The sequence below is a fragment of the Myotis yumanensis genome, unplaced genomic scaffold, assembly GCF_028538775.1.
Source record: "Myotis yumanensis isolate MYYU_CA2020_CCGP unplaced genomic scaffold, mMyoYum1.0.hap1 SCAF_3, whole genome shotgun sequence".
Classification (NCBI taxonomy): Eukaryota; Metazoa; Chordata; class Mammalia; order Chiroptera; family Vespertilionidae; genus Myotis; species Myotis yumanensis.
This window is the reverse complement of record NW_027223754.1, coordinates 64,935,994-64,945,603: the sequence shown is the minus strand read 5'-3', so window position 1 is coordinate 64,945,603 and position 9,610 is coordinate 64,935,994. Positions and strand designations below refer to the sequence as shown.

The 9,610-nt window shown below is 39.8% G+C and overlaps 1 pseudogene; it reads right to left on the bottom strand.

Moving 5' to 3' along the window:
- Positions 1 to 5,974: 5,974 nt before the first annotated feature.
- Positions 5,975 to 8,478, bottom strand: LOC139005009 (cell division cycle 5-like protein pseudogene; annotated as a pseudogene).
- Between the last annotated feature and the right edge of the window lie 1,132 nt (positions 8,479 to 9,610).

Genomic DNA, 9,610 nt, shown 5'->3' with positions numbered 1-9,610 from the left:
AATTAAATAGATATAAATTACAGACTTGGATTTTGTATTTTTAAAGCACTTGAACATATATTATCTCACTCTGTATACCGTGCTGGTTCTCAAGAAGAAAATAGGGCTTTATACATACAATAAGCTGAGACCTGGCAAATGAGGCAAAGAAAATCATGGGAAAAGCAAGAAGAAAAAGAAATATATGTGGAAATACCCTGGGTCAGGGAATGCCCGGGTTCTTGTTCCAGCATCTAGAAGATTTCAGCAATCTGGAGAAGGGGCTGTGTGTAACTTAAAGAGTCCAGAGATGAAGCATAATTTTGAAAGGCATTTGGGGGTCAGAGGAGCCTAGTTAAAGAAACTAAGTTCTCCTCCTCTCAGGACCCCATGCTTTTTATTAACACAATTTGTCCTGAGGCGAGGCAGAGATATACACTTCAAAGGGTCAGGTTTTGTCTACAGAGTCCATTGTCAGATTGGAAGAATTAGCCTATGGCTGTTCAGATGTTTGGCCAGTAGGAGGCAATAACATGTAGATTGAAATGCCTTGAGCTGTCTAGAAGCAAACAATCAATTTAATGCATCCTTTTCAGGTTTGGGGAAATGCCCTTGCTACTCCAAATGATTCAGCCCCTGCCTACATGCTGGAATTGGCTTCTGGCAAGGGAAGAGCTTGGCATAATGAATGAACTAAAAGGACACTGTGATAAACAAAGTAATTTTGAAATAAAGGAGTGGTAGTTAGTATTCTATTCTAGATTATTAACCTAAAGATTAAGACAATGATGTAACTTGTACAAATTTTTTATTAGTCTCTAGCATTTTCAGAAGTAGGGTCTAGATTTCTAAAAGTGCCATACCATATTGATCCTTTCCTGCCAAAGTTGAGGTAATATGTTCATAACAAAAAATACCATATCCCAAGTAAAATTGTAGATTTTAAACCTACGTTATCAGTGCATCACATCAGTTGGCATATGTCCCAGATATTGTATCTGAGTAATCTCTAAACTATTACTCTTCCACTAGAACAGTTATGATTACTCTGAAGATTTACTCAATTTTATTGTGTTCTGTTCATCTAATCTGCATTTAGCCTGTAATTTAAACTTCCTGAATGCAAAGTTTACAATTTCTCTAACACTAAAGTGTTAGTAGTCCATTTTATCCTTATAATTTGACTTCAGAGAAAGCTGTGTAGTTTTGAATAAAACATTATTGTTAATACCCATGAATCATTGAAAATTAACTAAATAAAATATTTAATACCATCAATAATCTACTTTCTTTCTTAGACAGGGATCTAAATCAATATTAGCTCAGAGATAAAAAAGATTCATAAAGAAATTGAAACTCTCAATAAGTCAAAAATGACATATTCTTTAATGTGTATAAGGAAAAACAAAATATTTGTTCATTTTTATGAAGATGTAGTATCTATTACTTGGTATTCTTTAAAAACAGTATATAGAAAATACAATGGAATTGAAGAAAGTCCAGGAAGGAAAGAGTGGACTAACACAGAAAACAAGGAAAGATCTCAAGAGGACAAATGTATTGGTGGATCGTCAATCTTTACTAAATGAGAGGGGCATTAACAAACTCTACCAAAATCTTAACATGATACAGCTAGAGCTTACTCTCGGAGCAACCAACTCTGAATTTGAATGATTGTTTTGGCACTTAATTACTGTGTAAACTTGAAATCATTGCAAGAGTCTCTCAGAGTTTGTTTCCCAGTCAGTAAAACAGAAGTTATAATACTTCAAAGGGTTTTAGGGAAAATAAATTAGATCTTTCATCATAGGACCCAGAATATACACTTTAAAAGATATTCAACAAATCATAATCACTTTCTTCCTATACTCCTGTATCTAAATGGAAATATTATGTACATTATGGAACTCTTAGTTAATAAGTAAATTATAAAATAAAATATTATAGACAGAAAATATCACTGCTGTTTAGGTACTAAAATAGTGCATTGATGCTCATAAGTTATAAGGAAAAATTGGACTTTTAAAAGTTGCCCTTAAAGAACAATCATGTACAATAAGGTCTTTGATAGCAATTTCAGACTGTTACATTGATTGATTAATGATCGAATTGTGACAATAATTATGTTATCAAAATTTTTGCTCATTGGTCATAATTATCAGAGTGAGACTTGTGATTACTCTAAAATCATTATTTTAAAATATAAAATCATTATTTTAGATTATTCTAGAATATAAAAATATTCTAAATTTAATTTACTATTAAAATATTACCAATTTTTAATATTGAAGCAGTCCTATATTCCCTTTACCTGACCCAGACATACAGGATCATTCTGGGAAGATAGTGGCCAGAGGGTAATGTTTCTTACACTGTCACTATCCCACACTAGGGGAAGTCTGAAGATGTCAATGATAGATAACATCCCTAGTCAGTCAAAAGAAAGCAAATGATAATATTGTGGGCAATGGAACAGATTCTAAATGTATTAGGTTAAACCAAGAAGAATTCATCACTGAGTAATAGAGAATACATGAGAAAAAGAGAGACCTAGAGAGAAATAGTTATTTGCACACAGAAAACCCTTCTCATAATAAATATTTAACTCAATGCCGGTGAGGTTGTCACCAAAGATCCCACTTTGTTGAATTCATGTGTTTATTTGAGATCACAATATATGAAAGATACATAACTTTGATTATTTGCATTTTGCAGACAGTAACACCTGAGAGTGTTAAAGACAAGAGGTAGGCTTTTGAAAGTAACAGTTTCTTTGATAAAATGCAAGAATTGAACTCTTTTTGTGAATTTGGTTTGTAAAAATACACTTAGAAACAAAATGTTAAATCCAGTGAAAATCATCTGTTATTGAACTTCATATGTCATTGTTGTTCATATTTTTCCTTAAAATTTAAAGAAGATACAAATAACATAATTTCCCTATATGATTTTTCTGCCTTTGCACATGAACAAGTAACCATCATTTTCCAAAGATGTGTTGGGGTGGGGAGGGGGGTCTCAGCTCATTCCTTTCCAAAACTCGGAATACTTAATAATCTTTCCTGTCTCATGCTACTGTCAAACCAGGTCTAGATGCTTTAGTGGTGTTTAATTCCTAGTGGGAAAAGATAAACAAGTAAATAATGTCATGGGATTCAATTATTATGTAGAAAAAAGAAGCAAGGAAGAAGTAGAGAATGCTGAGGAAGCTGCAACAATTATTTTAAACAATATGGTTAGCAGAATTCTCTGTGATAAAGTGACATTTGAGAAGAGGCCTGAATAAAAAGGTAGGAGGGAGCTTGCTGTTACAAGGGCAGAAGTCACCAGGTCAGGAGGAAATCCAGGGCAAGGCTCTGAGGCATGTCTTTGGCATGTTAAAGCAGCAATAAATGGTGTAGAAAAGTAATTAAATAGATGACTCAATTAACTGTTATCTCCAGTGATAGAAAAATCTCAGTAACACTCCATCTCCTTGTTGCTGTTTTATGTTATTTTTTCCACTTCTGGAATCTGCCTTTTCCCAAAGCCTCACCATCCCATTCAGCTATTTTTGCCATTTTTGGGCTGAAGATATATAGTTGCCTTCCTATACTAATGGTGGTTTAGCTTTAAAACAAAGTTCCCTTAAGTTTGCCTTTAGCATGCAATGTCTTTGATGATAAAGCAAGTTCATATATTTATACACACAACTTTTTTGCTTGCATCACTGACAATCAAGTTCATTTGTTAAAAATATTTTTTGGAGAAACCAAGATGGCGGCATAGGTAAACACTGGAGTTTGCTGCCTCACACAACGACTTCAAAAATACAACCAAAAGACATAACAGACATTATCCAGAACCACAGGAAGGCTGGCTGAGTGGAATTTCTACAACTAGAAGGAAAGAGAAAAGCATACCAAGACTCAGAGGAGGTGCGGTGCCGAAGTAAAATACAAAGGTGCAGAGGTGCATGGGGAGAGGGCTGGCAGCGGAGGGCCCAGTTGTCTTTTCCAATTGGGAGGGAGTCTCAGGCTCTGAGCTCCAGTTCCGGGCGAGTCTCTGGGGACCCAGACTCATACGGGAGAAATGGGACTGCCTGGCATCGGTCGGAACTCGAGGGCAGCTTTCTCTCGGAGGCACTCACAGTGATTGCCAGGACCTCTGAAGGCAGGACTGAGAGCAGCCATACTGCTCACTCTGCCCACCCTGTTGATCCCCTGGAACCCCGCCCCCTCAAGCCATACACGGAGGCTTTTGCATATGAAAGGCCCCGCCCTTTGTAATCTGAAAATAACTTAACAAAGTGTAGCTGCCCCAAGGCCCCAGGGCAACTTGCATTGCTTTACAGCTGGCTTCTGCTGGGTAGCCTCAGGCAGAGGCTAGATTAGCACCTCCTTAGATCCAAGAGCCAGTGTACCCAGTGGCCAGAGTGGGACCATCCAATTACAACTCTGCAGATCCATAAGGGACAAACTCAGGGGCAGATTCAGTGAGCACCAAAGCCCCACTGATGCAAGTCTTGCCCCAGAAGGGTGTCTTCAGCACAGAAGTTCTCCCACCTTAGACACAGGGGATTCTCACAGCCAATTGGCCTGGAGGTCAAATCCTCCCAGTTTTATCTACAACAATCAAGGCTTAACTACAACAAGACTGTGCACAAAGCCCACAAGGGGGTCCAGTGAGAGTGTCTACCTCAGGTAATTGGGACACTTAGCACAGAAAGCCACTCTATCGACCCAGCGAAGCATAAAAAATGCCAAGACAAAGATACAGCACACAAAGGACAGAAATGGAGGTAAGCAAACTACTGGATATAAAGTTCAAAACCACACTTTAAGGTTTTTCAAAAATTTTCTAGAAACTGCCGATAAGCTTAATGAGACCCTCGAGAGGTTTAGTGAGACCCTCGATGTTGTGATAAAGGACCAACTAGAAATTAAGCTTACACTGACTGAAATAAAGAATATTATACAGACTCCCAACAGCAGACCAGAGGATCACAAGAATCAAGTCAAAGATTTGAAATATGAAGAAGCAAAAAACACCTACTTTTTTTTGGAAAAGTAAAAAGATAAAAGAATCCAAAAATACGAAGATAGTGTAAGGAGCCTCTGGGACAGCTTCAAGCGTACCAACATCCAAATTATATGGGTGCCAGAAGAAGAGAGAGAGCAAGATATTGAAAACCTATTTGAAGAAATAATGACATAAAACTTCCCCTACCTGGTGAAAGAAATAGACTTACAAGACTAGGAAGCGCATAGAACCCCAAACAAAAGGAATCCAAAGAGGACCACACCAAGACACATCATAATTAAAATGCCAAGAGCAAAAGACAAAGAGAGAATCCTAAAAGCAGCAAGAGAAAGAAACTCAGTTACCTACAAGGGAGTACCCATACGAATGTTAGCTGATTTCTCAACAGAAACTTTGCAGGCCAGAAGGGAGTGGCAAGAAATATTCAAAGTGATGAATACCAAGAACCTACAACCAAGACTACTTTATCCAGCAAAGCTATCATTCAGAATTGAAGGTCAGGTAAAGAGCTTCACAGATAAGAAAAAGCTAAAGGAGTTCATCACCACCAAACCAGTATTATATGAAATGCTGAAAGGTAACCTTTAAGAAGAGGAAGAAGAAGAAAAAGGTACAGATACAAATTATGAACAACAAATACACATCTATCAAGTGAATCTAAAAATCAAGTGAATAAATAATCTGATGAACAGAATGAACTGGTGATTATAATAGAATCAGGGGCATAGAAAGGGAGTGGACTGACTATTCTCAGAGGGGAAAGGGGTTTGGGGGGTGAGGGAAGAGACTGGACAAAAATCGTACACCTATGGATGAGGATAGTGGGGGGGGGGGGGTAAGGGCAGAGGGTGGGGTGGTAACCGGGTGGAAGGGAGCTATGGGGGGAAAAAGAGGAACAACTGTAATAATCTGAACAATAAAGATTTAATTTAAAATATAATAATAAGATAAAATAAACAATCAAAGACCACAGATTATGGGCAAATTTGTCAATGAAGATAAACATCAGTTTCAGCCTTCCAGAGTACGAAAACCAGCAATTAGTTCATCTTGTGACAGAATACACACTGTGCTTCACATTTTGGACTTTAAAGATTCTTTCTCCAGCAACAAATCAGCATATCTTTGCTGAAGTTCCTTTTCTCTTTCCTGTTGTCGCTGTACTTCTTTTAGACACTCTAGCCTCCTGGCAATTGCAGATTCTTCATGTTTCTTGAGTTCTTCAAAAGTGCATAACTCTAAGTAAGCCTGCTCAATTTGGTCCCATAAGTCATTCAATTGTTTCGTGAGCCCCAAAGCATGAGACTGGTAACCTCCAAGCAAAATTTTCATCTTCTTTTCCATCTTTGCAGCTCTCTTGGCTTCTCTTGCCATGTGACCCCTGTTTATCTCAAGCCTCTTTTCAAGTGACTCAATTCTGTCCTTTTTGCTTGCTAGGTTGGCCCGTGTGTAGCGCCTCTGCCCAGGGAGATACAGAACTTGACTGTAGCATTCTTCCCACACCTGGTCATAAGCTTCACTTGAGAGTTCTCCATGGCTCATACCTTGTTTTACCACTTCCATCTCCTGTACCAGAACATCGTGGGCCTTTTTCAACTCTTCTTCAGTAAACTTTTCATAAGGGTTATGTTCCAGGTAGGCAATGTGCTTTGAATTATTGGTAGCAGATCCTACAGTTTTTCTTGTTTTATTTGCAGATGGTTCATAAGGGTGATGTAGAAGGTCATAATGAAGCATTGTGATCATTTCTTTTTTGATTAGTTCTTCACTTTTCTGTAAATCTGTTAACGGCGGTTCTACATTTAAGGGTCTTAGAATACATTCATTTACTTCTGATGGTCTCGGAAGATCTTTCTGGACAGCTTTATGCATTCGCTTCATTTCCTTCACACGCTCTGCATCTCGTATGGCCTGCTTCCGGGCATCCAAGTCAGCAGCATCTTCAATGTATGTATCATCTATTTCACGGTCTTCCAGCTCCTTCTCAGCATTTTCTGGTAGAACAATTTCAAAGTCATTCTTAGGGGCAGGAAGACCCATCAACCCTAAACGAAGGTGTTCACGAGACTCTCTTCCCATCTGCTTCTCATAAGAGGGATCACTGTAGTCTGCCATTCCATCCTCCGGATTAATGTTTAACTTGTCTCGAAGAGGAGTTCTACCCAGGGTGGAGTTAACAACTGGTTTGGGAGTTGTCCCACTCTGGGAAGTCAGCCCTTCTGATCCATGAGAGGGAGTCCTGAATTGGGTTGAAAGAACTGTGTTTGGAGTCTGTACAACCTGCTGCTGCGGAGTCACACCTGAGAAGTCACTCTCGTGCAAAGGTGTGTTAAGTCCACCTTTTAATGGGGTGTCCACATTGGTCAGGGCCATGAGGTTCTGGGCTTCCTGCAGAATTCTGTCCTGAGAAGCTGGCGTTCGTGGTGTTCTAAAAGCAATGCTGTTGTTGGTGACATTGTACTCAGACAAAAGAGTACTGGAAGCCGAGTTTGTTATGCCAGATTCCTCAGCTGTTTGACATGCAAGTTCACTTGCTTGGCCTACTTTCACAACTTCCTGGAGTTCTGCATCTGAAATCTGAGGGGCAGGAAGTACTAATTTGCTTCTCTTTATAGTAAATTCAGAAATACCACTTGTTTGAAGAATAGCTGATGGTAAATCAGATTCTTTTTTCCTTTTCAAATGCTGCTTGCTTTTTTTCTATCTCTTCCTTCTTTTTCAGATCTTAGCTCGCCATCAAGATCCTGTTGCCTTAACTTCCTAAAATCTGCATCAAGAGCCTGGTAGTTTTCCTCTGAAGTATCATAGAAACCAAGAGCAGGCTTTTTTTCAAATGGGATTTCAGCATTATAATCAACTCCTCTCTTCCTTTTTCTCTTCTTCTGAATTTCTATGCCAGCTGCTCGAAGTTCTCTTCTCTTTTGGAGGGCAGCAAGACGTCTTGCTTCTTCCAACTGTTTCTCTCTTGCTTTCCTCTTGGCCTTCTTTCCCTGAGTATTAGCCAGGTGAGCTCTAGCTTCAGAAAGCATCTCAAGTTCATCCTCATCCATATCGATTGGATCAGGCCATGCTGGTTTTGTTTCTGGATTTGGATCTATTTCTCCAGGTTTCCGTGGATCATCTGTTGTTTCCTCTTCATTGTCTCTTTGGGCTGCTTTATCCAGAAGAAATTCATAGTGTTCCAAGCACTGGGCAGCTGTTCTTCCAATGATTGGAGCAATGGTTCTCCACTGAGTTGGCATCAACTTGGCCAAGTGTAAGAGTTTTTCCTCTTCTTCTCTGGACCATTCTGTTTTCTTAATGCTTGGATCAAGCCACTCATACCATCTGGCTTTGCATTGCTTTGCTGATTTTCTATGCAGCAGTGAGGCAATCCTAGACCACTGGTTTTTCCCATATTTCATTACCGCTGCTTTAAGAATTTCATCCTCGGTATTCCTCCACACGCCCCCTTTAATCATAATTCGAGGCATCTTGGTGGCCGGGTGTCTCAGCAAATGGCCGAGAGGAGCTTCCGAGAGGTAACAACGGCGCCGTGGCTACTGTTTGGGCACCAGATGCCAGGGTCCAACCCCAGCAGGTCCAGGGGTTCCCAAAGGTGTGGACAGAGACAGCGTTCAGTTGATCAGCAGCCTAGCCAGGATCTCCAGCCAAGTTCTGTGTTTATTGTCTTGTTACATCTGTATTTATACCAGTCGATTTTAATCCTATCAATTCTATTCCAAAGGTTAGGGCGTTTCTTATCTCCATTCCAAGGTTACTCTATTGTCCTATTAAGCTACCAGGAAGTAACTGAAGGAGATTATCCTAAGTAAAGATTATGTAGCTTAAGCATGATTGTTCATAGTTAAAGTGATTAATTACCCACCTGGCACTTAGTTAAGGGGTTTTATTCCATCCCTAACTCCAGGGGAAAATCCCCACCTAGGGAAACAACCTTTCTAGGGGAGGTGGTCCTGTTTAAAACACATAGCGTTAAGAGGGGGAGCAAACATATGCCATATGCCCCAGGTCCCTTGAAACATAAGCTGTGCAGATGTTTCTTCCCTGCAGCGACTGTGTCAAGCAGTAAGGGTGGATCGGCTTCTGGCATTAAACACTAACAATGAAGATTTAAAAGATTTAATATTTAATAGATTTCAAAATTACCCTCCCTAACTCAACTCCAAATCCCCAACATTCCAAAAGAGATAGAGGAAGAACCCTTTCTCGAAGCAAAGAGCTTTTCCAATATCATTGGAGAACACTTGTAGGCAATCACCATTGCCATCTACACTTTAGAAGAGTGGGTTTGTCAGGCAGAAGAGGAACATATATCTGTGGGAGGCTGGCATGATTATTAGCTCAGTGATTTGTAAAGCTCAGTGTGAAGCAGATCATGAGGGTGAGAGTGAGACATGTAGTTAAAATGTAAATCCCTGGGCCCTACTGACAAATATTCTCATTTCAGTAGCTCAGCTTGGTGCCTAGGAACCTGTTTCTTTAGCAATCAGTGGCAAGTGCACCCCCAGAAAGGAAATGTGCTACTGCAGGAGAAGGCCGGAGGTGACAAAGTCAACCTCTGCCAACTTCCCAGCTGTGCCCAGGGGGGCCCTGGTGGAGAGGCATA